Source organism: Alligator sinensis, unplaced genomic scaffold (genome assembly GCF_000455745.1).
Source record: "Alligator sinensis unplaced genomic scaffold, ASM45574v1 scaffold678_1, whole genome shotgun sequence".
NCBI lineage: Eukaryota > Metazoa > Chordata > Crocodylia > Alligatoridae > Alligator > Alligator sinensis.
In genome coordinates this window covers 2,380,507-2,408,304 of record NW_005842006.1, presented here as the reverse complement: position 1 = coordinate 2,408,304, position 27,798 = coordinate 2,380,507, and the positions used below count along the sequence as shown (strand labels likewise).

General features: G+C 43.7%; 1 protein-coding gene across 1 annotated transcript in view; it reads right to left on the bottom strand.

Moving 5' to 3' along the window:
- The window catches only part of GREB1 (growth regulating estrogen receptor binding 1), a 159,402-nt gene extending 133,904 nt beyond the window's left edge, over positions 1 to 25,498 (bottom strand). The window contains exon 1 of the mRNA XM_025201830.1: positions 25,405 to 25,498. The gene's annotated coding sequence lies outside the window, so the exon portion shown is untranslated. The remainder of the gene's footprint in view (positions 1 to 25,404) is intronic.
- Positions 25,499 to 27,798: the final 2,300 nt, after the last annotated feature.

Genomic DNA, 27,798 nt, shown 5'->3' with positions numbered 1-27,798 from the left:
TGACAAGGTTGAACGGTTATAAACTACTGCAAGACCGTTTCAGGCTGGACATAAGGAAGAATTTCTTTACTGTCCGAGCCCCCAAGGTCTGGAATAGCCTGCCATCAGAGGTGGTTCAAGCACCTACACTGAACACCTTCAAGAGTAAATTGGATGCTTATCTTGCTGGGATCCTATGACCCCAGCTGACTTCCTGCCCTTCAGGCAGGGGGGCTGGACTCAATGATCTTCCGAGGTCCCTTCCAGCCCTAATGTCTATGAAATCTATGAAGCTGTAGTCACATGGCATCAGTTGGCCCATCAGTTGCTTTCTGCGTTGAAGAATGGCTGTTGGATCTGTAGAATCCCAGACAACCCTGTCACAACCCTAGAACTTGGGCAGGACGTTGGACCTGATGATCTTGAGAGGTCCCTTTCAGCCCTAATGTCTATGAAATCCATAGAGAAGGTGTGGCCAGTTGCCCCCATGCCTCCCGTGCTCCTCCTACCACCTGTCACCCATGTCTCAGAACCTCTGGTCCTACTCTTCCTCTCTCTGCTGCTCTTCCTGCTCCCCATGCCTATCATGCCACACATGGTGGTGATGGCTTATAACATCATCATAGGAGAGGCCAGTGATGCCCCTCTAGGAGCTCAAAGATCTATGATGCTGCCATGGACCTCCCTCCCTCTCCTGCCTCTGGGGATTTGGCCTCCATGGCCATTTTCACCGCTCTCTCATGGCCTTCCACTGCCCTCATTAAATCATCTGCCACTCTTGACCAGGTCCTCTCTCCACATTCCTCCTGGCTCTGACACAACAGGTGAAGCCAATCATTGGCTCTGCATTCACAGGCTGATATCAAAGAGCCTCTGAGTCTAGCACCTGCTCCTTGCTGTGCTACCTCCACCTCCACATTCCTCCCAGCATCTGTGTGCCTGCTTGTGCTTGAGGTGTCAGTCCACTGGGTGCTCTGTCTGGAAGTAGAAGCAAGGAACACACAGCCTTGGTTATATGTTTACAAAAGTTCAGGTAAAATGTAGTATATAGAACTACAAAAGTTGTGCCCCACACCTCCTTAGCTTTGCCTGCTGATTGGATAAAGCCTTTTGAAGGTTTTCACAGCCTGTAAGACTCCAACAGAGAATGGAGTAATGGGGGAGAACCTTTGGGGAAGTTTTCAGGAAACTTGGGGAGGCAGGGATCATAGCTTGTTGGGGGGGGGGGGTGGGGAATTCCTGTGCTGGGAGGATGAGTTGGTCTTTCTTCTTAGCCACATGAGATTTTTTTTTTTTTAAATGAGTGTGGATACATGAGTTTTTAGCTTTCCCTCATTGATTGATGATGAGTTGGCCCAAAAGTTAAGGTATACTCCTCTGGGCTGCCTTGAAAAGCAGAAGTGGGAGTGACCTTACAATAACTGATTGAACGCACAGCTAGTATCACCCTGGGCTCTATGACAGTTCCCTCCCCTTAATAGCAGCCCTTCAACACCTCCCTCCCCGCCCTACTCCCCGCCTTCCAGAAAAAAATGCCTTCAGGGGTTGGGGCTCAGATGGGGTATAGGGGCCATGGATACCCAGAATTTGGCCCCTGACCACTCTGGAGAGATTGGAGGGGAAACCAGACTGCAGCTAGCAGCTGACACTCCAGGATGATGGGCTATAGGCTTTCTGCTCTACCCACACTACTTTCATAACCTTGTTTGCAAGCCTGGCATGACCCTGTCCCAGGGGGGAAACTAGGAGGTTTCCTCTTTATCCATGTCCCTGGCATATCCATGCATGGTGGACCAAGTGAGTCCTTACCAATATGTGCAGTGGGCTGTGCTTCAGGCATGTCCCACACTGCACTGAGAGGTGGAGACATGGTGGCTAGTTCTGGGTTTGTGGTAGAGACTGTGAAGTGCCCTCCAAGGAAGGGAAACAGAACAACCTCAATTCTGTGGTGGAAAAAGGCGTGTCATGGCACATGGCATAGAGTGATTCTCTAGGGTTAAGGTCACCAAGAGAACAGGTGCCCTTCCCGACACCAGCGCTGATGTAGATGGTGTGGCATTGGGGTCCTAGTCCTATGTTTCCACACTGAAGTTGTTGGTGTGCCCTGTGCTTCATTGTCATGGAGTGGGCTCAAGAAGATCTCAAGCAACCTGACTTCCCGCTCCAGTGCCAGCTGCTCCTTTAGTGCTGTTGGATCTCCAGGCAGAGATAGGGAGAAGGAAATCCCTGTGTGCCTTTTGGACGCAAAGGTGTACAGGATATTCACATCTCAGGGATACTGGGCAGCCCATCAAAAAAGGACATGTTGTGCATGGTGCTTCCATGTGCACTTTCTTGTGGCAGATCCATATCCACTTGGTCTTCATCCAGCACTGCACCCAGCCCTGGTCATGTTCCCACACCTTCATCTCCTCAGTGATCTGCAGGAGCACCTCCTTGTTCTGATGGCTCTGCTGGAAGAGCTCCTAGTTGTCCCTGTCACTCCAGAGGGCAAAGAGGTCCTGGAACTCCGCCTGCATCCAGTTACCATCTATAGACACCAGAGGAGGAAGAACCCAGCTGTTCTTCCATGGTGCCTAGGTGCATGAATGGGGTGTGGGTCTGATTGGGTAACTCTGGTTCTATTCAGGTGAGTGAGGATCAGGTGGGTTCTCACCATGCAAAGCAGCCAGACCCCAAACCAACCCTACACCCTCTGTGATATTCAGACTCACCAGATTCTACCTCCTCCAGATGTACAATGGCCCACCTCTGAACCCTGTACCCAAGGTGCCTTGACCCCAGACCCTCATATTTGGACACACTACCCCCAGACTCCATCTCCCTGTACCCAGGCCAGCCCAAACCCAACCCCCCTGTATCCAAAGAGCCATGACCTGACCCATCAGACCCCATCCCTCTCTATGTCCAGACTGGCCTGACCCCGCCCCCATACCCAAACTGCCTTGAGCCCATCCCCCATGCCCAAGCCAGCTTGGACATAACCCCACCTCCCAGGACACAGAGTCAAAATACCTTGACCCTGCCCCCATATCCAAATTGCCCTGAGCCTGCCCATGCTGAACCCAGATGCTCCAGACCCCACCACTACCAGACCAAGACTTAAGGACACTGGAACAGAATCAGTGTTAAAATTGCAGTCTGGGTCTGGAGGGGGTGCAGGATGTGGGGTCTGGGAACAGTGAGGTTGGGAGCAGGCCAGTCTAGGTTCAAGAGAGGGCAGGCCTGGGTCTGGGAGGGAGTTAGGTCAGTCTGGGTCAGGGACTGGGGGGGAAGGCAGAGTCTGGTGGGTCTGGAAACAGCAGGGGCAAGCTGGGCAAGGTCTGCAATGCTACAGGTGGGGTTTGGGTCTGTGTCTGAAATCCAGACTGCTCAGTGCCACATGCAGGGGACACAGCAGCCTCAGCACCCTGTGCCTCCCTGAAGCCCTGGAGTTCAGTGCAGGGTGGATGATAATGCTGGGCTTTTGTGGCCCCAAAGCACTCAGGAGATGTGGTTTGCTTCCTGCCTCACTGGAGCAGTAGAGTCCAACCTGAATTACACACTGTTTCCTTGGACCCATGGGAGGACTGGAAGCTAAGCTCAGTGGGCTGCAGAAGGATTGTGTTTCAGCCTCTTATCAGAAGGGTCAGTGTGTACATACATTCATTCTCCCAGGAAATAGTCTACTAGGAACAATTTCTGAGTTGGGGTATATTTATTTTTCTCTAGAAGAAAAAGCTGGAACATCTGTACACTTGTGGTTTCTACAAGGAGAGCAGTAATTTTCCCTGCAGAAACAGGATGCTTGTATGCAGCTTTAGAATGGAGACTGAGGTTCTCCCCCACCTCCAATATCTTAAGCAAAATAAGTCATGACAGAAGCCTTCTAAACATTGAAGGTTTCCAGTTTAAAAGATTTAGAGAAGCTGGTTCTAGCAATGCCAGTTTTGCTTCAAGAAGATGCATTTTTAAGTAGTAGGGTTGGACTGGTGTAGCCAGGATGGTGCAGGATTTTTTTTTTAAATAAGACTTCCAGATTGCAATGTCTGATGGTGCTGTAGCAGAGGAACTAGACACAAAATCAGAGGAAATAAAATTCTGAGAAATGGCCTGGATAAGATAAATGAAGAGATGGGCACTTTCATTGGCCAGGCTCCTGTACTCGCATTGCTGCTCTGGGAATTGTTATGGGGAGAAGCTGATTCTCTTTTTCTGCATGTTGATTTAGTTTCCTCCTCCCTACTTGTTAACTATGTATTCTTGACATGCACAGAATGTCTGCTAGTTCTTCAGCTAACAAGGGACTAACTCATTGCTCAGACAGGTCTGAGCAACCCCTCACTGAAATATGTTATTTGTATACTTGCATGGTTACCAATAAAAGTTGAATTCCACCTTTTAACCCAGATGATCTAAAGCCCCACCTCTGCAAATGATTATTCATGTAATCACTTTTTTGCATGGGATTAATCCCACTCCATTCATGAAGTCTATTCAGTTGTGTAAAAATAAGTATGTTGATATCTGTAGGATCAGAATCATAAAAACTTAAAATTGAAATACTACAATAAGACAAAATGAGCAAAGGATAAAAGTAAATTATTTAAATAAAATGTTTAATTATTTAAATAAAAATTTCTATTTTGCTGAAAGCATCCAGTACAAAATGCAATATATGCAGCCATACAATATACGCCTCCTTGTATTTATCATCTGGACATTTTTTCTGGCTACTCACATTTTCTGGCAGGATGGCAAACAAGGAGTTATATTGAAATTTTACTGTAGTACTAAAGAAGAATGTAAGAAATCTTGCTTTCCTTTGATCACTCATGCATGGTATAGATGAGGATATACCTGAGTAAGGGCAACTCAATTCAAAAATATCATTTTTCAAACAGAATCAAGCCAAATGAATAAACATTAGCCCAGCACATTGGCTACTGAGATTTTTTGGTTGTACGGTTGACTATAAAGCATTAACCTTCATTAGTGATATTAATCCATGTCCTCTTCTAGCAAAAGTTCATTCATGTCTACCTCTTAATGGTTTCTTTTTCATTTCAAATTACCTTAGGCCAAAATTTGAAATAAAAGGACTTAAACTGAGGAAAAAATGTCTAATTTCTGACCTTTGGAAACATGGACAATATTCAAAGCACTCTGTAAGAGTTTATATACTCATTTACTAAGAATGACACCTGCATTTTGCTGTTAAGCAATTTAATGAAACATAGGTTAGTTTTATTTTTTAATTAAATTGTTAACTAAGCCCAGAAGTATCTCACACTGGGTTCAAATCAAATTTACTGGATATCTGTATAAATGTAGTGTCATAATGTTTTGGTTATGATAATAGGGCTATTAAACTTGATGAAGTCTAATTTATCTTTAAGTTTTTGATGTAAATAAAACCTTATAGGTCTAATCAGCCTTAGAAATGAGGAAAGCAATTTAAAAAAAAACGGTTACATTACTTAGGCTGTTTGCAAATGTTACCCAAAAACTTAGAACTCTTGCAGCATATCTCTAAATAGGAGTCTGTTGCTGTACATTATTCCTAAATTACTCTAAACATAAATTGTCCTAGGTTATATTTTGTAACTTTGTCCTTTCTGTTTTGTATTTATATTGTAGTTAAAGAAGCAATCATATAAAAATACTCTTTATATGAGGGGAAAGGCAGTATTTCATTGTAAGAAATAAAACCAACAATGACACAGAGTTACATTCAGCTTTTTCAGAGGTTGATTCAGAGGCAAAACGCTAATATTTTAGGCTTCAATCCTAGAAAGATCTGGCACCTATTTAACTTTGTGCATTGTGACTGCTGTATTCAAGGGGAAAAGTGAGCGTCTATAAAGATGACAGGCCTCATCTAATATTTTTGCAGGATCAGGGTATTAAATAGCACTGCTCTATAAAAAAAATCACAGAACTAGGGAGTGAAAAAGTATAACAAAGTCCACTTCTAGCATAGGTGCCACCAAAATTACTATAACTGACAGATTGTACCCTTTTTCATAATATCCAACCCCATATTTCAAAATGCATATTGTTTGATCATTATCTTAATAATATTTTTTATTTCATAGAACAGCCACACCTTTTTTTTCTAAACAAAAGTCCACTGAAGGAACAGTTAACTGTGGGTGTTCCTTAACCACTGAAACTGCAGAAAGAGAAGTGTAAACAGGAAATAGTTGGAATATGTACTGCCATTTGTATTGGTTTCTAAGAAAAGTCCACTCACCTTGAAAACTGCAAATTTCCCTTACCATTGAAATCAATGTCTCAAGCTTACAATATATCAAATACCAGCTTCTGTTGCTTTATTCCCCAAAGGTCTACATACAGTCCATAAAGCAAAATAAACAGTTTGTTAATATTAAAAGGAAGGCTCTAGTCCCATGTTTAATTAAAAAAAACAAACTCACAGTTCTTCCTAATCCCCCATGACATGCAAGAGTGACACTAAAGAAGTACTTTGTTCTTCCTTATTTTTGTATGAAAAGTCAGACATGGAAAATGCTCCTTGAATGCGGGATCTGTAATTTATAGGCTTGACCAATTTGCATTTTTAGAAGCTAACAGATTGTTTTACTGGCTAGTGCAAATGTTACTGATCTGCTTTCTTGCTGAATTAATAGCACTAGTATGGACCAACTTGCTTTCTCAGCTTTCTCAATGTTTTCCTGAAAAGAGGCCCATTACATGGCAGGGGGCAAAGGACAGAGCTAGATAACACTGTTTAGACATTTCTTTGATGTCCACAGGCATCATCCACGGCAACTGACCAATAGAAACAAAAGAGCACTCTCCGGCTGCTGGAAATCCCAGCCATTCTTCTCACTACCTTTTGATATCCCAAGGCTTCTATACCCTGACCTCTGCACTCTGACACAAAGATCTTATTTGAAGCATGGTCAGCCATGGTAAAAATTCTTTCCAAATTTAGGCAATAAGCTAGGGATTTCTTTTATTTACCATAATACCTTTGTGTCCTGGTATACCAGCTGGAATTACAATGTGATTTCAAACAAGGAGTTTGGTGGAAATGGGGTGGGGGAACCTACATTACTCTATTTCAGAAACCATTCTCAAAAATCTCACTTTGTTCCACTACTATAAAATTGTAATAACTTTTTAATTTATGGAGAAACAATTCTTACTTTAACATGCATTTGCTAAAGCCTTTCTTTTGTTCCTAGTCCACCTCCTTTTATTTTATATACTCAAGTATATATGTAGAGTCATATTACTATGGTTACAGAATGGATGAAGATATATGAATTCAAGCCCTGTTCTGGCCTTAGGCCAGAGACTGCTTCCAATCACATGACCTGTAAAAAGGTACTTGGCTGCTTGGGTCAAAATCAGTAGCATTCTAATATAATAAAGGGCTTAGTCTGTCAGGCTGCATGTCTTTCTGCCCCTAACACTTCTGGGCAACTGCGCATGCACTGCAGGGAGGACCAGCAGCAATTGGCTGTGTGAGATCCGCCTCCTCAGGCAGGGAGGCGGAGGCAAGTAGGCGGTTGCAGTTGCTCCAGGGAGGAGGCGGAGGTGGGTGTGGAGGAGGGAACCGCTGCTGCCACCGCCTCAGGCAGCTTTGGGGGAGGATGCAGACAGGCCGCTCTGGGGGAGGATGCAGAGGCGGGCGGGGAGGTGGGGGGAGGGAGCTACTGCACCAGAGACTGAAGAAGACATGCCTGTCAAGAATAATGAGCAGGGCGGAGCTCCAGCGGAGTGAGCCAAGCGGGACAGGGGCAGTGGGTGGGTGCCATGGGGCCAGAGGTGGAGCAGCAGAGGGCACAGGGCCACACACAGAGTGACAGGGGGTGGGGGGAACATGGGGTTGGATGCAGAGTGAAGTGGGGGGAGTTGTGCACGGCCAGATGCACGGCAGCTGGAGCACAAGCCAGTGAGTGGCAGCAGCGGTTGCCACAAACAAGCTTCTTCCCCCCAACCCCCTTCCTGGGAGGTGGTGGCGGCGCAGGTTGTTGGATGCCGGCGCTCCATCATTCTTGATGGGCATTTGGCTAGTCTATACATAATGCTAGCCACGTTGCTCTCTTGGGAGTCACTGGCTATAGAAGTCTGTGTGCCTTAGCCATGCAAACCTGAAAAGCTGCTGTATTCAACAAGACTTTTTAACCATATTATTATATGTCACATTTCTTTTTGAGAGTCTGTGGTCTTTGTTAAGGCAAAAGGGGTTCCTTTGCATAATCTAAATAATCAGGGAGCAGGAACAAATAGAAAAAAAAATACCAAAGAACAATAACTTATTCGTCCATTTTTACAAATTATTACTTGCTTGAGTCGTTCAAATAGAGCCAAGCTTGGGACTGATTCAGCTTCCACTGTAGGCAATGAGAGCTGGATTAGACCATGAGTGGATACATTCTGGGAGTATCAGGTCTTACACTAGGGGTGGGGGGGAATCTTTTTGGCAGGCATGCTACAAATTAGTCCTTTATCCTCCCGGAGTGCTACTCTGATCCCTTTCCCTTACCTGATCTAATGCTTTGCTTACTGCTCCCTGCCCTAAGTGCTACTGTGCTACTTTTCCCCTCCCCACTCTGTTGCATGTCACACACAAACGGTTGCCCATGCCACTTTTGGCACCCATGCTGCAGCTTGGCCACCCTTGCACTAGTGTTTGCTAGGTATTTGTAGAACTACCCGTACTAAAGATTTTTAAATGACTTTTGCAATTTGTAGGACACTTGTCTGACTAAAAGCATGTGTAATTCTGGTTCCATTCAACTAAAGTGAAGAAGTAATCATTCACCAGACCGGAATAAAACTACTTACTTTGGACCTGATTCTGATTAACCCCACTTTCATATTGGTTCAGCTCCACTGATTTTAATGTTGATCTAAAACACAATCATGTGACTTGTGCGGGCCGGGAGCAGTCCGAGGCCCTTTTTTTTCGTGCGGCGGGCTGTGGCCAGCAGCCCGGACACGCCATGTCGGGGAAGGCAGGCGGCACGCTAGAATTAGGAACGGACGCTTAATGGTTGATTTAAGATTGTTTACTTACACCGTAGATGGTCGCGGTGCAGGCTGGAAAACTTCCAGGAAAACTTCACTTAAGTCCCAGTTTAAGGACTCGGACAGAGCTCTGGATTCACTCACACGAAGTTTGCTAGGCTCCGAGGAACTTGTGTGCGCAGGGAAGGGTACGTCGAGGGATCGTTCGGCGACGGGGAGAGGCTGATCAGACCCCTATAGCCTTCTTGAAATACACGCTGGGTCCAATAGGCTCCGCAGTGCTTAGAGATCTTCACGAGACGTGGAGTCCTCCAACTTGGGCGGAAACCACTCAAGCCTCTTATACGGCTAGCAAGCCAATCACTAGCCACCACGTAGGAATAATTTAGAACTGACCAATAGTGGGGCACAAATTTGAATACAAATGGCGGGAACTCCTTGCAATGTGCATTTCTGAGCTGCAACGAAGAAATGCACCCTGCAAAGAAAGCTACCAGTGGCGGGAAATAATTCAGCAGTGCCAAAGCACACACAAACAAAAAATTACACCCTTGGGTTGTGACATGACTGAGATCGGAAACACTTTCCGTAGGTTGAAGAACAGTTAAAGGAAACCTTTCCCACAAACAGCCATGATTTGTGATACAGTTGGCTTGGGACATGGAAGGCAACAAAAAGGGCTTCTACAAGTATATTGAAAGAGGAAGACCGCAACATTCTAAGTCCATTATGGAATGCAAAAGGCAGCTTCTACTTATGGATGACACAGAGAAGGCTAAAATAGTGTGTTTTTCACTTCAGTGTTCACAAATAGGGAGAGCTATCAGTTGACAAGTGCAATTGGCAGCAAGGAGACACACAGCCTAGAGAAATGGCAGAATGGGTTAGGGATTACTTGAGAGAAACTAGATGCTTTCAAGTCCACTGGGTCAGATAGGATACCCCCAAGGTACTAAAGGAATTGTCTGAGATAATGCCAGAACCATTAGCTATCTGCTTTGAGAACTCAGAAGCTTAGGTGAGGTCCCAGATAATTGGGAAAGGGCATATACAGTGTCCATCTTTAAGAAAGGAAAGGAGGAGGGTTTGGGGAATTACAGAACAGTCAGCCTAACCTTGATACCTGGAAAGATCATGCAGCAGGTCCTCAAACAATCTATTCTGAAGCACCAAGGGGAACAAGATGATCAGAAACAGCCAGCATGGATTCACCAAGAGCAAGCCATGTCTGATCAACCTGATTTCCTTCTATCATAAGGTAACAGGCTGTGTAGATGGGGGAAAGTAGTGGATGTGATATACCGTGACTTTAGCAAAGCTTTTGATATTGGTTGCCCATGACATTCTTGTTAACAAGCTAAGGAAATACAGACTAGGTAAAAGTATTGTGATGTGGCTACCTAACTCGCTGGATCATTGTGTTAAACAAGTACTCATCGATGGTTAAATGTCTAGGTGGAAGGAGGTATCAAGTAGAGTTCCCCAGGGGTCTGTCCTGGGTTCAGTACTGTTCAGTCTATTCATTAATGATTTGGATAATAAGAGTGAGTTCATACTTAGCAATGTTGTGGATGACACCAAGTTGAGTGGAGTTCCAGTTACTCTGGAGGGTAGGTCTAGAATCCAAAATGACCTGATGAGACTAGAGAAGTGGTCCACAATCTATCAGATGGAATTAAGCAAGGACAAGTGCAAAGTCCTTTACTTGGGATGGAATAATTGTATGCACAAACACAGATAGGGGGATAAGTGGCTAGGCAGAGAAGGTCCCAGAGGTCACAATAGACCATAAGCTGAATATGAGCCAACACTGTGCTCCTGGTGCAAAAACCCCAACAGCATACTGAGAGCTTCACTTTCAAATCAAGGAAAGTGATTCTTTCTCTCTATTCAGTACAGGAGTGGCCTTACCTAGAGTACTATGTACAGTTTTAGGCCCCACACTTCAAGAAGGAAGTGGACAGTTTGGAAAGACTCCAGAGTAGAGCGATAAAAACGATTACAAGCTTGGGAAGCGAGACTTAATTGGAAAGACTGACAGAACTAGGGTTATTTAGCCTGGAGAAGAGACAACCAGGGGGCAGGGGGTGGATTTGTTAACAGTCTTCAAATGCCAGAAGAATGATTATAGACAGGGTGGAAATAAGCCTCATATGTTCTGTGGCCATAGAGAACTAGGATGAATGGCCTCAGACTGCAGCAGAAGAAATTTAGGTTAAAGATTAGAGAGAACTTTCTGCCTATGAGGTTGATTAAGCATTAGAACAGGACACCTAGAGATTTGGAATCTCCATCCATGAAAATGTTCAAAAGCAGGTTAGACACTTGTGGCTGGAATGAGTTAGGGACAATCCTGCCTTGAACAGAGGCCTGGACTAGATGACTTTTTTGAGGTCCCTTCCATACTTTCCTATGATCCCTTAGACTCCATATATGCTATATATCATATGCTCCATATATACAAAAATACTGTTGTTGCAGGAAAACTGCAAATTCTTTTAGTAAAATATCCACTAACACTTTCAGCGGCCATATTTTTAATTCTCCTTTTGTGAAATGTTGCCTCATTTCCCTCACTTTGTTAGATTTAGGGTCACCACATTTGGGGTCAGGAAAGAAATTGACCCCATGGTCAGACTGGAATGAACTGTGGATTATTTTGCCTTCCTCTGCAGCAGAGAGTGTGGCCCTCTTCCTTGGATCTCTTGAGCATATTTTAACAACTCTTACAGTGGCGGGACACTAACTACTATTGCCCTTCTGTTTTACCTGTGGAAGGTTAGGGTGCTATGCCTTGTGGCTGTGTGACAGGGTTGACTGTGGAGTTTTAGTAATAGGCTGGACAAGAATTTTATGGGATGGTTTGGATAGGGATGATTCTTCCAGCACAAATCCCTTCCAACCTGAATATATTTCTATTTAAGCAAAAGACAAAAAAAGTGATGCTGGTTACTGTTAATCAAAGAGTTATGCTTCTCTCCTTTTTATGGGGATTGTAAATTGAATGCAACAATGAAACAAATGTGGCATATCTATAGAGAGAGGGAAATAATTTTGAAGCAATTTAAAATGTATCCTTCTTTCAGATCCATATTAATACATACATACAAATACAAACTGGTATATATTCTTAAGGAATATAGACCTCGGAAAATATTTTTCATGTCTGGGTGAATGTATATTATCAAATCTGGACCTTTGTAAATCAAAAAACTGAATTACGTGGGGGTCCCTTCCAGATCTATTTTTTTATGATACTAAGACCTTAAGATCAGATCCTCAATGATAGCAGGGGCCTGAACATCTTAGAGGATCTCCAAATTATTATTCAACTATCCATGTGCATCATCCATTTCTAGTCCAAAATTAAGAATTGTTTTTGGCAATAGGAGGAAGTGAAATGTTCTGCACAATCTACTCCCCAGTGGGAAGAAGCATAGCCACCCTAGAAGGGTGCTGCAAGTGAGTGAATTAGCTCTCTGTGAGGCAGAGGTAGCAGATACAGAGCTAGTCCAGATAATTACACTGTGTTGCCTTACATACAAAGCAACGTAGCCATGTTAAGAGTAGAACTGCCCCAGGCCAACTAGCACTCCCTCTCAGCTAATTAACCCACTGCCAGTGCTACAGGAAGGCAGCTATAGTATACTGCTTCTGGTTCCAGCAACATCCTGCTTCATAGGTCTCACAAAGCTAATCTGACCCTCCACCCATGTGTTTGGTATTACAGGCATCCCGCATTTTACGCGGGGGTTACGTTCTAAAGGCAGCACGTAAAGGTGAAAATCACATGTAGTGAAATCGCATATTACCGTGTCAGTGGTGCCTGCCTCTGCCTCCAAACCCCCCTGCCGCTGCCATGGAGCCGTGCCCGGAGCTGTGTGGCCGGCTGCTGGGCGTGGTGGTGGCTGGGCGGCACGCAGCCATCCCCACCACCACCCCAAGCTGTGCCGCTGCCGCCAGCCGCACAGCACTAGGCGCGGCTCCGCGGCAGTGGCGGGAGGTTTTGGAGGCAGAGGCAGTCACCGCTGGCAGCGTGGTGGTGGCCGGGCCTCCAGGTAAGAGGCAGCGCCATGTGCAGACTCAAGGCCCGCCCCACCCGCGTATAGTTGAATTTGCGTAAGTTAAATGTGCGTAAGATGTGGGATGCCTGTACTTTGGAGTAAAAGCTGATCTGCAGTAATTTAGCTCTCATTGAAAAAAAGCAGATCCTACAGAGCAGTTGATGCAGGCTAATGCCATGCTCTTCTTCTCTTATGGTACTTTGTTTGTGTGTCCTGACACAGTCAAATCAATCCAAAATACTGTGTGGACACATTTCCATATAAGAGTGATTTATTTTAGGTTTACTCAAACCTGTCCTTTTTCCCTGTAAACTAAATTCAGATAAGCCACTCTCGTGCCAGCACAAAACCATGTCTACCTGGGAACACTCAGGAAAGTTCAGGCAATCAACTAATGGCATGATGTCATTTTGTGTAAGTACAACATATTCTAACGTGGATGTGCTCATTTAGGATATATATCATGAGCATCCCTGGGTACACCATCCATAACTGTGCCCACATACTCTTGGACTACATTAACTATATCTGTTTAAAGGCCCACTCAAATTATACCAGCATAACTTCCTTGTGTTGAAAAGTCCCAAGCTCCATTATCCACAGCTGCCCAGGTAGGACTGGCAAGACTTAAGTGATGGATCTCATTCTTATTGAGGTAAGATCATCTTTAATAGTTGTTTGACTGAGTCTTCTGAGTCTGTTTGTGCCTGAAGCACTGACCACATGACAATATTCCTCTGATGTTTCTTTTGACATGAGCTGCTTTGCTTCCAAACAAATGATCTCACCTTGTGTCTTCTTCAGATAGAATTCACGGATTCGTTGGGAGCTGACGTGGCCACGCTGTGAGTGCTTCTGTTATGGCCTCCAACTCTTGACCTCTGGGCTTCCAGCCACTCTCCCCAGTGTCCATGCCACCAGAGCAGGATGATTCCATCACTCACCAGAATGCCATCATCCACGTGCCAACAGTTACCAAAGCAAATTAAGCAGAGGGAAGCTCCCAAGAAATGTGTTAGTGTATGACCAAGACTAAGAAGCTGAGGCAAAATTGCAAAAATTGCAGAGACAAATATAAGTCCTATAATAATGTTCCCAGTATACATCCAGGCTATGAAAAGCTGGATTGGATTTTTGCCAAAGAGACTATCACAAAAGGCCAATATATCTGGGACAGTTTGGCCACAGCCTGTATTGAGGCAGACCTAAATTCAGAAACTATGCAGGCAATCATGGTTTTCAGCTAGGGTGACTTCCCATTATCCTGAACAACCAAGATACCCTCTATGTGCACCTAGCAATTTATGTAGCTGCGGATGACAACAGACCCAGCTGCAGATGACACTAGAGACCCAATCAAAGACACTCTCCAAGATTCAGATGAAAACACAGAGTGACAGTGCTCCAGAAGGGATTTATCCAGTAAGTAATAAGTGCTGTATTTCAATTATCTATTCTGTTACTGCCTGTAACAAGGAATTTAAAAAATGTTCTATCAGACTCTGCCTATGTGCTGTTATGTCTGGGCTATTGCTACAGTGGAAAGCAGAGGCAACCATTTTTGCATTATATTGTTAGTTCTCCATTTGTTCAGGTTTTCTCTAGTTCCTAGAGCACCCCCAAAGGAATAATTAATTTAGAAATTAAACAGCTGAAAGCTGCAATTTGTTTAAAAAATATTTAATCCCTGAGCTGCAAACCAAAACACTTCACCCACAATATTCTTCTCCATGCTGCTTGACGTCTTCCTTTTCCTACCCCCTGAATTGCCTTTGCCCATACCTGCCCATGCATAACACTACAAATTGTATCTGAGGACATATTATTGTAGCAAAAGATGCAAGAAGTATATCAATAGAAAATGCACAGAGGAGCACTATCTACCCAATGCATGGGCTTTTGTAGATTTCAAAATTGTAAATATTTGTAAAATTAAAGAAAATAAATTGGCCATTTGAGGTTACAGAGGGGGTTTTAGGCATTTGCAGATGCAGGGATTATATAAAAGCACCTATTCAGCTCTTACCAAGCACTCATTTGTCAGACTATATTGCACTGCTAAACTCATTACAAGATGTTCATCATGCCTGCAAAATACTATATATCTCCCCATGCACTTTGCTACAATTACAAATTCAAAATAAAAATTATAAAATTCAGCTAAAACTAAAAATGGGAATTTTAGACAAAGCTAGTTATCTAATTTGGCACAGTCCTGACTTCTGCAGTTGATCAGGACAGCTTATTTCTCCTGCCCAAGTGCACAGAATCATTCATGTCCATAGAGACTTTGAGGTGAAAAACAACATTTTTATTACATAATAGAGACGTGGAATTCTAAAGAACTTTACATCATGGGTTATAACGGAACATCTAGCATTAATTTTAATGAATGTACTACGGTGATCAAATAGTCACTGTGGCTTCGTACAGATATTTGGGGAGGTTAGGGGGAGGTTTGATCGCTTTAAAAATGGCCACTGAATCTAAGGTAAGTCAGGGGGAAGGGGGGTAGTAGGGGGGTTCACAGAATCACAGAATCATAGAAAATTAGAGTTGGAAAGGACCTCAGGAGGTCATTCTAATCCAACACCCTGCTCAAAGCAGGACTGCCCCCAACTAGATCACTCCAGTCAGGGATTTGTCTAGCCGGGACTTAAAAACCTCCAAGGTTGGAGATTCCACCACCTTTCTAGGTAACCTGTTCCAGTGCTTCACCACCCTCCTAGTGAGAAAGTTTTTGCTAATATCCAACCTAAACTGCCCTTGCTGCAGCTTGAGACCATTGCTCCTTGTTCTGTCATCTGCCACCACTAAGAGCAGTCTAGCCCCATGCTCTGTGGAACCCCCCTCCAGGTAGTTGAAGGCTACTATTAAATCCCCTTTTAAGTCTTCTCTTCTTCAGACTAAATGAACCTAGTTCCCTCAGCCTGTCCTCAGAAGTCATGTGTCCCAACCCCCTAACCATTTTCATTGCTCTCCACTGGACTCTCTGCAGTACATCCGCATCCTGTCTGTAGTACCAAAACTGGACACAGTACTCCAGATGTGGCCACACCAGTGTTGAATAGAGCGGAATAATTACTTTTCTCAATCTACTAGCAACACTCCTACTAATGCAGCCCAGGATGCTGTTAACCTTCTTGGCAACAAGAGCACACTGCTGACTCATATCTATCTTATTGTCCACTGTAACCCCCAGGTTCTTTTCTGCAGAGCTGCTGCTTAGACAATTAGTCCCCAGGCTGCGGCAGTGCATGGGTTGGGGGGATCAGGGAGGCAAGCAGACTCAGATAGGGTCCAGTTGGGGGGGGGCTGGAGAGCAAGCAGCATCCACAAGGGAGATTGGGAAGGGATAGGGGAGGTTCTGCAGGGGATTGGAGGAGCAAGCAGAGTCTGTGGGGGGAGCAGGGGAGCAGGCAGGATCCATGGGAGGGATTGCTAGGGCAGGCAGAATCCGCAGGGAAGACTGGGGAGGCAGGTGAGGTCTACGGGGGGAATTAGGGAGCAGGCAGGGTTTGCAAGAATTGGGCGGTGTGGTAGAATCAGGGGGGCTCATGGGGTCTACTGGCGGGGTCTCTGGGGGATGCAGCAAGGGGCCAGAGGGCTAAAAATAACCAGGTGCCAGAGCAGTGGGTAGGAAAAGCACAGCCCTGAGGCTGGGGCCAATGGCTGGGCTTTCCCAGCCCAAGGGCTGTGCTGGGAACTGTACAGAAGTTCAGGAAAGTTAGATCAGTCTAAAAATGGCCAACCCATTCTAGGTTAGACTACCTCAGAGGTAGGGTTAACTTAGATAAGATCAGCCATTTTTAGACTGATCTACCCTTCTTGAAAATTGAGTACAATTTGTATTTAGATGGACTTAACAAGGGATCTAAGCATAAGGTCTACATGCCATCTAATCTACCCCTAACCTCCCCAAACGTCTGTATGTACCCCCATTTGACCACAGAAAATACCAGTTCCAGTTTCTGCTGATGAATTTTGAGGCTTTGGGCTTTCAATGTAAAACGTTGACACTGTAATAGCCAAAGCAATCTCTAACTTGTGCACTGCTAAGTTCTATAACCTAGAACAGGGCAACTCTCTCAAAAGCAGTACACATTTCCATAACAAAATCAACAGTGCAGCTTCAGGGTGGTGGTTTTCCACTATTCTGATTGGCAATATCTCTGGAACAACCTATATAACCATCGCAAAAGAGGGAGATATGCGGGGCCAGGAGAAAGAGAACATGCCGGAGGGTTTGTAGTTCAATGAGATGGCTCAATGAGGATTCTAGCCTGGACTCGTGCTCTCAGTGAGGCAGCAACCTCCCCGCTGCGCTCCATCCATTTTATCCACAGACTATTAAACGCAAGGAATAGTAAACTATCTTCAAAAACCATGCTGGAGAAGAGTCTGGGTGATACCTAATCTGTGGCATAGCAGTTAGAACATGGTGATGGGAAATCAGAATAAAGTTACAACATCCCCTATCAGTGACAGCTCTCCTGTCTTCTGGCTACTGCCCTAACCACTTAGCTTTTGGAGCTAAAACATAGAAGTTCCTGCCTCCTCATTTTTTCTGGAACTTAATGGCAGCATATACACCTGCATAGCCACACACCTGCCCAGCCAGTGTGTAGCCTACTGAGTATGTCCACAATGCATGGGCAATAAAATTGCAAACTATGCTTAAGTGTTAAAATACTGTTTATCTGGCTGCACAAGTGTCATTTAGCTACATAAATGGGAACAGAATTCTGCCCCATTGCACTACCACCCCAGTATAACTTCTCCAAAAGCCTAAAAAATGTTGAGATTTTTCAGTTTTCTTTTTTTGTCTTTTCCTTTATTTATAACTTCCCTTTCTCTTCTTCTCTTTTCCCACTCATTTGTTTCAGTGTTGCACAGTAGTACTCAAATTCCAACCCATGGGCCAGATTCAGAGTATGGAGCCATGTCATCCCCACAGGTCCGGAAATTTGGCAGTAGGGAAGCAGTAGCAGTATTAATTGCTCCCAGAGCTGTGGTAATTAATGTCGCCACCATTCCCCCACTGCTAGATTTCCAGACCCAGGGAGTGGCTCACATGACATGGCCTTGCATGGCAGATCGCACCGGCATGTGAGGTCATGTCACAGCCGAACTTGGCACCTGGGGTCAGGATGGTGCATGGAGTTGTGCTGTGGCCAGAACTGGCACGTGGAGGTACTCCAAATCACAACCACAGACTGAATCTGCACTGGATCAGGCCCACGGATAGACCCTGCATGCAGGATCCAGCCCCCCAGACCAGGCCCATGCCACTCATCTAGCCCGTGGGCAAGAGGGGTTGAGCACCACTGCTCTTTATGGTTCTACCACTGCTCTACCACTGCTCATTGGATGAAGTCCCTCAGTCTGAAAAACAATGGTCTAAGTCAGAGGTTCCCAAACGTTTTCTTATTCCGTACCCCCTCCAGATTTACCAGTTGCCCGCATACCCCTACCAGCATACATTTTATATTTTAACCCCTTAAATGCCAATTATTATTATAATGAAAATTAAATCTGCCATTATACAATTTTTCCCATGTACCCCCTAGAGTTGTCCTGTGTGCCCCACCTACCCCCCCCCAGTGCATACCATCATTTCACAATTTCTCCCATGTAACCCCCAGTGCATACCACAGTTTGGAAACCCCTGGTCTAGGTCAATGGTGCTCAAACTATGGCATGTAAGCCAGACCTCAGCCATGGATCAACATTACTTGGCCCACAGGGCTCCTCACCAGTCCAGAAACTGTAACAGGGGAGCAGTGGCAATGTTAATATGGTTGCAGGGGAATGGTGGCCGCCTTTGCTCCCCTGTCACCTAATTTCTGGACCAGTGGGGATCCCTACAGGCTGGATAGCATGGCCCTGCAAGCCAGAGTATGCCAGCACACAGGGCTAGGCTGCAGCCAGATCCAGTGTGCCAGGGCAGCACCCTGGTTTATGCCCATGGACTGACCCCAGGCATGGGTTCTGGTCCACAGGACCAGATAGGTTGAGCAACACTGGTCTAGATATATCTTTACAGAACATTTAGCTGCATGATGTCTGAACAGATCTAGCCCAAACCAAACCCCACTGACAAATACACATGTAAATGAGTTTTGCCTCAGGACCTTAATAAGAATATCCTTGTCACTGTTGTCAAATTATAAACATGTCTTTAGAAATAAAAGATGCACACACCACTGATGTTTAGCACAGTGAGCAACAATTTAATTGTTTCCATAAGTAAAAATAACAACACCACATGTCCTACAAGGGCAACATAATTCTAAAATTATGTGCAGATCAAATTTTTCAACTGAAAAAAAAATCACACTTAAAAATCATAAAAAGTAGTGGAGAAAGGGACATCAATATGTCATCTAGTTCAACCCCCCCTGCTGAAGGCAGAATCATCACAGACTAAACCATACCAATCAAGTGTTTTTCTAGTCTCTTAAAATGTCCAAAGATAGACATTCCACAACCTGTTCCAGTGCTTAACTGCTCTCACCCTCAGAAAATGTTAAGTACTACTGCTAGAAGTAATACCCCCCCCCCAAAAAGATAGAACTTGAGATATCCAAGAATATTGTATCTACTTTTCTCTTTGCCCATGTTTCCACCTTGTACATGGGACATCACTGTTTCTCTGGCCAGTTTTGCCTTTTATTCATTAGAGATCACTCATACACTAGCAGAAGGAGAGACAGAAAAATGTGATTCCAAAACTATTAGGGCTGGCAAACAATTAAGAAGTTTGATCGCGATTAAGAAGTTGCGTGATATAAAAAAATTAGTCACAATTAATCACAATTATAATCACACAGCTAAAAACTCAAAATGATGTGCATAAAAACTCAAAATTTTGCAAAATTATGCAGGTACTTTGTATGGGGAGGGGGTATTTGTGAAGGCGTGGGAGGCTGTGGGTGTGTGTCTAGGGTTTGAAGCCCAGGGAGGGGAGGTCCCCACATGCCCTAGCAGGATGCAGGGTACTGTGAATCTGGAATGAGGGGCAGCAGCAAGGCTGGGTGTGCTGTGGCTTAGAAGTGAGGGGCAGACAAATGCATATACACAGACAGATGGACACACACACACACACACACACACACACACACACACACACACAGACACAGCACCCTGTAGGGAAGTCTGTGGAGAGAAGGGGCATGGGGGAGGGAATGGGCAGGAGGGGCAGATTGAGGCCCCCATGGTGAGGAAGGAAGTGGGGCTGGGACAGAGGCATGCACTGTGGTGAATGGGACTCAGGGCCAGGGCAGGTTGTGGGATGGAGCCATGGCTGGCTTGTCCAGGGTTTCGGGGGGGCCAGCTCCATGCCGCTGTGTGCACCCCTGGGGGAAGCATGGGGGACACGTGCCCCCCCGGATTTATTTGTGGGGCAGAGGCAGGATGCACACTGTGGGTTGGGGCTCTGCGCTCTGCTGCCTTTGCCCTGGGAGTAGTTAACCACACTTGCAGAGCAACTGTATCATTTACTATGGCCTAGAAGAGAAAAGGAAAGGATTCTGAGGAAAAAAAAAGTTATTCTATTAAATAAACTTATATCTAAAATTAGTTACACAAAGTCTTTTAATGACCATTTATGGTGACTCTTATTCACATGATTGTTTCTATCCTTAGAATCACAACTATGAACTACAACATGTTTTATTTTTGAATTAGGGTGAAAAAGTGTGACAGATCACTTATCATCAGGGATCCGTGATTAAAATGAAATGCCACTAATATATAGGTGTGTATGTATATATATATATATATATATAGATATATAGCTGTAATGGTGTTTCATTTTAATCATGGAAAACTGGATTTTGGGTTACTTTTTTAAATCCAAAAATTGGGGATTTTTTTATCAGAGAAAAAACAGGATCCCTGCGTATCACATTCTCTGTTCAGACTTCATTTACTAGAAGAGTCACAATCAATAGCAAATAAAAAAATATTTCCTTCCTAAAGGTAATTATGTTACTATTGTTACCATATTTCAGGATCTGCCAGCATTTCTTTTATGAACAAGCACCACCTTTAAGAGTCCATAACTCATTGATAAAAATTTGTCTTAGACTGAAAATGTGATATAAAAATCCCCTAAAATACATATAAAAAAATCCCTATTTTTTCTACCAAGCTGTGGAGGACTTCATGCAGCTGTGTTTAAGTTGTCCAATGGAGACACATTATGTGCTAGTCCCTGAGGACATGTGTACATGTGCACACAGAACAACAGCATTCAATTAAATGAAGTTTACCAATTTGGAGAAGCATTTTATGTACTTTCCATTTTAAAACAGCTTAAAAGGAAAGCTTTGGAAGTAAGGGGCCCTTAATGTTGAAAAAGTCCTCATTTAAAAAACAAAAAAGCAAAAGCAAACAAATAACAAAGGCAAAAAGAAGTCCTTAAATAATTAATTCACTAGAGAAACTTTTCTCATATTTACCACACTATTCATATCATCCTAAGCCAGTTCTGTAGGTAATAACATCTTGCAACATTTGAAAAATTATGAAGTATCCTATCAGAAATTGACATCCCTAAAGACTTAAAATATAGAGACAAGTAGACAAGAGTTAATTTAGCAGAATAATTTCTAAAAAAAGTATTCACATACATACTTAACAGACAAAAAAATACAGGCATTCTCAACTGAATTACAACAAAAAAAAGGAACCAACAAGTACCAATAGCGTGGTGTCAGACTGACATCCACAGAAGCAATAAAGTTCAGAAGAATGAGTAAAATTCCATCCCTAAGACATTCTATTCTGCTTCTGTGGTTATGTGATCTCCCATCAGGGCCTGATCTCACACCACAAGATTGATCCAAAGCCCATTGAAGTACATGAAATGTCTCCTACTGGCTTCAAGGAGCTTTGTATCAGACCCTATGAAGTAAAACAATAAAATATACATTTCTGCATAATATTGTTCATATATAGCTAATCACAGCTAATCACAGTCTAACCAGGAGGTGTCACAATAGAGCTAATTAAGAAGAGTCAGCTTTTGGTAGAATTGACCTGTTATTATGATATGAAGTCAGATCTTAATGTTATTTTACTGTGGTGTCATTATATGTATCACAGTTATGCCCTCTGAAAGTCAGAACATTTGGTTTCCAAAAATGGAACAGTAAAAAATCTAAACTAGTTTACTAGCAAGAAACTTAAAGCCATTTTGCATGCAGAATTTTTTATTTCATTAGAAAGCAGATCACCAAAAAGCTTTCAAAACATGTATTCATAAGGGGGTGTTCATAGAACAAGAGGGCACGTGGTTTTCTTGCACAGTAAAACCAAAGCTGAATCAAACAAATAAATAAACAAGACACTCTTCTTTCTGTGTTAAATACAAGGGGGGGGGAGCCTGGTGGTTTCCTAGATAAAAGGCATAATCCATTCTGAGTGGAGTCAATAACAAAACTCCCACTGACTTCAAGGAAGCATGACCAGGCCCAAAGTCACACACATATATTTATTGTTTTAAAGAGGTAGTAAACTGTGAGTCCTGAAATAACAATTAATGTGGTCATAAAAGCTGGTGAAAGAAAAGTCCCATTGATGTGAATTAAGTGGCTCCTCTTTTCTCCAGTCCTTGTTCACAGATTATAGGAAAGATCAGAAACTGAAAAGAGAGCAATATAAAACCTGATACTGATCACACTTATGTTGGTGTCAATAGATTTACACAAATGTAAGAGAAGTCAGAATCAGACCCATCACCTCCAAGCTTGCCAAGACAGCAGAGAATGGCAACTCAATCATCCTGGCACCCCCATCTCAAATCACTTTACAGCAGTTCTGCAATCTAATCTGGGCCCTTTACCTTAATTTCTCCCATTTCTAGATTGCATACTGAAACCACTTGCTGGTTTCTTGGTGAGACAAGGAAGAAGTACAAGAAATTTCCAAAGGGCCCAAATATTTCAAGTTCACTTTTTGAACCTTATTTCATTGTTTCATAATGAAAACAGAAATACAGTTCCCAGATAACCTTGTTAATAAGACATAAAACAAATGCTAGATTCCCTAATAACTGCCTAGTTCTTGGTAAGTTTCATAGCATTTCAATGCAGAACCATATGTTACTATTACTCATTTTCACTTCCAGATGTGTTCACAATGCACTAGGTGCTGGACAAACACCAAAGAAGGGGCAACATCTATCCCACAGAGGAAAATAAACAAGCATGGCAGAGTGTGTGGAAAAGGGGACCAAGCTTGTTAATACAGAGATTCGACTACCTTCATCCCAGCTTCAACCAACATTAAGAAATCTTCATATGTAGACCAATAGAAACAGCGGTTTCTTTGGATCATTAACCAAAATAATATACATTTTAAAAATTAATTTTGGATCAACCCAAAATATTTATTTTCTTTCCTCATTGAACCTAAAACCTAAAAAAAATCTGAAGATGGAACTAAATATTTCCTTCAGTCAAAACCAAAACACTTTTTAGATGTGTTTAAATCATCAAAATTAACATCAAATTTAGCTCAATTTGGAAATGAAACATCAGACTAAATTTAAAAAACAAAACATTCCATTAGAATATGTCAAAACCTAATATGTTAGTTTTGAAATTTTGTATTTATTTTTGTTTTACCCCAAGCCTTATGCCAAATGCTACATGAATTCACAATAATTTACATTGCCTTAACCCTGTATTTTATTCATCCAAAACATTTCACCAAGCCTATTTCTAAGTTTGTTCCTTATATTTCAGATGGGACAGCATTTGTCCTCCTGTTCATCCCTCCTCCTGTATGGAGAGCTGGGACAGAAACTGCCCACACTTGGATATTCCTAGTTGATAAGAATTTCTGACCTGTTCCCTTACCCCCCACCCCCTTACTCTATTGCTCACACTTCCTTATTCTTTCTCTGAGGAGTGCAAGTTCCACTTATCCTTTTCCCTAGCTATTTCCAGGTGCTGCTAATCTTTCCTCTGTGCTGCTGCTGCTTCTCCTTGTTTCTGGCAGACTCTACAGATTTACAAGTCGAAGGGATCTTACCTCTGACTCCCTCTTTGTTGCTCTGTCTGCGACCACGTTGGGAACAGGGAGTGATGGATATTAGGGACGACTAAGACTTCCCTTGCTGCTAGCAGCCTGTTGTGGAGAGATAGAGATGCTGCTTTCTCCTCCCTCCGTCTTTCACTCAGCCTCCTCCTCCTCCTGCCCCCTCCCTCCCATACACACAGTCTAGCTTTGTCTGGGTTCCAGTACAACAAACCACCTCTCACCATCAGCTGCCCTGGGGATGAAGAGCACAAGTTACTGCTACCCTTGCAGCCCCTTTCCTCCTCTCCCCTGCTTCCCACTGCACATGGTATCTTCCCAAATAGACCTGCCTAATTTGGATCTAGGGTCTGCACAATTTCAGTCACTGTAGGAGGCAAAGAGTTGTCAGGATAAGAAGGTGTATAAGACAGAGGAAATATAAAGAACTGGAAGCATGTGTGTGTGCGCATGCATGTGTGCATGTGCGTGTGTGTGTGTGTGCGTGCATGCACAGGTGTGCATGTGTGTGTGTGCATGCATGTGCATGATTTATAGTGGTCAAAACCTCCACTGGAAATTATCTTCATAGATCTGCACAAATCAGAGAGATACCTGAAATCATCCCACTTGTATCTGTTTATCCTGTACTGCTTGTTTACCTTTTTTTTCTTTGGGGGGGAGGGAGGGAACTAAGTTTCTAATCTTTTTCCTTGCAAGGATAAACATGAAAAGCTAAACCAAATGATTATGCAAACCACGCACTAAGACTGAAAACTTGTCTCTCAATTTTCCTAAGGATCACAGGATATTCACAGTCCCTTCGAAATAGGAATGAATAACAGTTGTGGAAGTGTGGAAAATCATAGTCATAAATCCTTTCCTTTCTGATGCCTACATTGTATATATGTCACTCTTTCATAGTATCTGATAAAGTGAGCGCAGGCACAAAACCTTATGTCAGATATCTCTGATTTAGTTAATCTGTAAACTGCAAATCTACACTGACTTCCACCCATCCTGTTGTCATTTTCACCAGGTAAGTTAGTTGAAAGCTACTGCAGGTCGTGAATCTGATAATCAAATCTCTTACCTTCTACCTTTTATTTCCTCTGTTGCTCTGGCCAAGCATCAGATACATAGAGCTAGGTGTCATCACAACACTAAATACATCTTTAGAAACATAAGAGTATATATCTCTGCACTGTCCTGGCTTGGTGCCTGGGGTGGGTGCTCCTCTAGCCCAGCCCTGGTTATGCTGCTGGGTTATACCACTGGTTCAGCTTCCTGTAGCCTCTGTCATCTGTTGCAATGAGTAACCCAGAAAAGGGCTACTGCAGTAACTCACCTCTTTGCCTCACCTTTGCAATTTTCTCTTGTCTCCAACTGCTGTGCCACTGCACAGCTCAGCCTGCTTTTACTCTGCCCCTCCCTGCCCTGTCTCTGATTTGCTGCGGATTAAAAACCCCTAGGAACAAAGCCCCCAGTACAGGTTCCTAGGTAGCAGTGTACCTTTATTGGCCATGCTTGGGGGTGAGCAGAGAAACATTACCAGGACAGATAACAGACAGGATGATTCTAGAAGAAAGGTTAACTTAATTAAAGGAAAATCAAGGGTTGTTACTACACATGGAGTGAAGAGATTAGCAAAAAGCAAGTAGATAATAATAAGCTATGAAGTCAATTTACTCCCTTAGATCCACCTGAATAGAAATGCGGTTGTCCCTGCCCTTCAGTTTGTTTTATATTTTGAGTGGAGCAGGAATCAAAAGAGCGTGCTACCCAAACCTCCTAGATTGGTCCTGCTCACAATTGTCTGGAAGGTTGCTGGACCTATCTATCTTCAGCTGGAGATCATCAAAACAGGTTACTTTCCACATCAGAATATGTACACCACTAACTCAAATGGAAGAGAATGATCATTTAAAGCACAGAACCACACTGTGCCCAAGCTTATAAGTGGAGCTACCTAGTACAATCTCCTAGTTATCATAGTGCCTAAGCCAGTGATTCTCAACCTTTTTTGACCCAAGAAACCCCTTAAGTTAGACTCAAGGCACCCCTTGAAAAATGCCTATTTGAAATCTCATGGTTTATCTTATGAATCATGTGTAGCTGCTAGCCCGCCTAGGTATTGCTGTAGCATCCTGGCTGAGAATCATTGAGCTAAGAAATTGTAAGTCAATTAAAAAGAATAATAATCAGTATGAACAATCAGCCCTGACAGCTCAAACTCCAGCAAGGAACCTGACTGACCTTCTTAGGGCATCAGTGTCAGAATAAAATTTTTCTGTCTTAATCTTTTCATTTCTTTTAATCTTTTCATTTCAACCCAACTTTATCCTATCCTGAAGATATGGAGGGTTTTTCTAAAAGCTCATGTGCAGTTTTTCCTATGGTTAATATATTGAATCTTCCTTTTTAAAAATGGATTCTTATATACCATATTAACCAGAATCCAAGAAAACTTAGCATTTGTGGCAGTCAAGTGGCAAGGCCGGAAGGCCGGGCTGTGGCCAGCAGTCCGAAACGGCGGGCGGGTACTTTTTGACCGACGGAGAGGAATTAGGCACCGAAGCGTATTGGTTGAACAAATAGATTGCTTTACTTACACCGCTGATGGTCACAGTGCAGGACGAAAACTGACTTGGATTACAGTTGCAAACAGGTACAGGGTTTGTTAGGTCGGTCTGCAGAGGTGTTCGGGCAGAAGTATTCGGGCCGGCAGTCGTCGGTTTATGTCTAAATTTTGGGTCGGTGACGGGGAGTTGTTCTTGGTAGGTGATCAGCCCACCAAGTTGCCTCTGAGGTATTCTCTGAGGTCTCCGATTTGCTAGGTCGGATGCTCAGAGGAGTTCTCCTTAAAGTTTCTCTCTCACGTGTTTAGAGTTCTCCTTACTTTCCCACGTGCTCAGAGCTCTCCAACTTGGGCGGAAACTGCAACTTTTATATGGCTAGCAAGCCAATCGCTAGTCGCCACGTAGGAATAATTTAAAACTGGCCAATAATAATGTGAATTTGGATATGAGTGGCGGGAACTTTTTTCTAAACTGTAATTTTCCACTACTGTAGCATTTGGTTACTGGGTTCAGGCATAGCGGAATTTTCCTCCATGACCTAGTTACTGCCACCAGAATGATTGACAGCAAAACTATGCCATATGTATCGAATCCATGGAATTTTCCTCTGTGCTATGTCATTTCTCCTCTGGGCTATACCAATTCTCCTCTGGGCTATAGGCATCTAATTAATGGGTTCTGACAGCATTCAATATGACTCCCCCAATAATTAGATTCTACGCATGGAAAATGTGTAAATTTCTTACAGGTTTCCATGTATAGAATCTAATTATTGGAGGGTCATCTTAAATTCATCCCCACCACTGCTACAGTGGGGAAAGCAGCAGAAAGGGGCCAGGCAGCAGGGGGATAGACAGCAGGGGGGCAAGGAGAAGAGGGGAAATCAGCCAGGGACCTGCCCTTGCCCTCTGTCCCCACTGCTGCCTGCTCTCTCCCCCACAGTGCCAGCGCCACCTGACACCTGCCCCCACCACCTCTGCCCTCCCTGCAGCCTCTGGCCCCTTGCCTGCCCCTCTGCAGCCTCTGCTCCCCTCTTGCTGCTTGCTGCCAGTTGCAGCTCTAGTCCCATTCTGGCCTGGGGTATGGAGCACATGGTAGCTCTGGCCCTGTCCTGGCCACACAGCAGCGTGCTCTGGCCCTGGGGTGCTAGAACTGCTGCCAAT